This window comes from Mastomys coucha, unplaced genomic scaffold, assembly GCF_008632895.1.
Source record: "Mastomys coucha isolate ucsf_1 unplaced genomic scaffold, UCSF_Mcou_1 pScaffold4, whole genome shotgun sequence".
In the NCBI taxonomy this organism is placed as follows: domain Eukaryota; kingdom Metazoa; phylum Chordata; class Mammalia; order Rodentia; family Muridae; genus Mastomys; species Mastomys coucha.
In genome coordinates, this window is record NW_022196910.1 from 21,156,515 (window position 1) to 21,157,293 (window position 779).

The window sequence follows — 779 nt, forward strand, 5'->3', positions numbered from 1 at the left end:
ATGCACTTAACCTAGTTGAATAACTGGAAATGCAGTGCACTGAGGATGTCAACAAGAACTGACCAAGATTAACTGATTATATGTCTGATCACATTGCATTATTACACACACACACACACACACACACACACACAATCATAGCTAGCAGTCTAAATTACGTCATTACAAAAGATTATGCTGCATAAAATTTTATTTGTAATCCTTTGCTCCGTGGTTATTTGAGTCTAATGAAAGCTTCCCTCTCCATACCGGCATACCTCTGGGGGAAGGCGAGGCTGCTCTTGGAAGGACACAGTAACGAGATTCACATGACCATCACTGTAGTGCTCTGTGCTGCTACTTCACATGCATTCCCTCATCTAATCCCCACAGCAAGTCTGTGACGTCGGAGATATTGTCTACAGTCTCTAAGTAACTTGCTCAAAGGTCCACAGGGGACAAGGTACATAACCAAGGTCTGTCTGTCCCCAAATGCTATTCCTTAGCCTTTTAACACAAACTATAAGAACTTCATGGGTAGAGAGAGAAAAACCAACCCCACTCTAAACCTTTATTTCTAAAGTTTACATATAATTAAACAGCCTCGCTAAAACAAAGGGACGCCTATGTGATAGCCCAACTTCAGATTATTTTGAAATATTTGGCAGTAGGCATCTTCGCCCAGACATGTGACCTCTACAGTAACAGACATGGCTTCACATCTCTGGGGAGTGCTCAAGATTAAGATCATTGAAAGGCTTTATTTCACTGCAAGCTCACAGGGCCCCTCCGAAACTTCT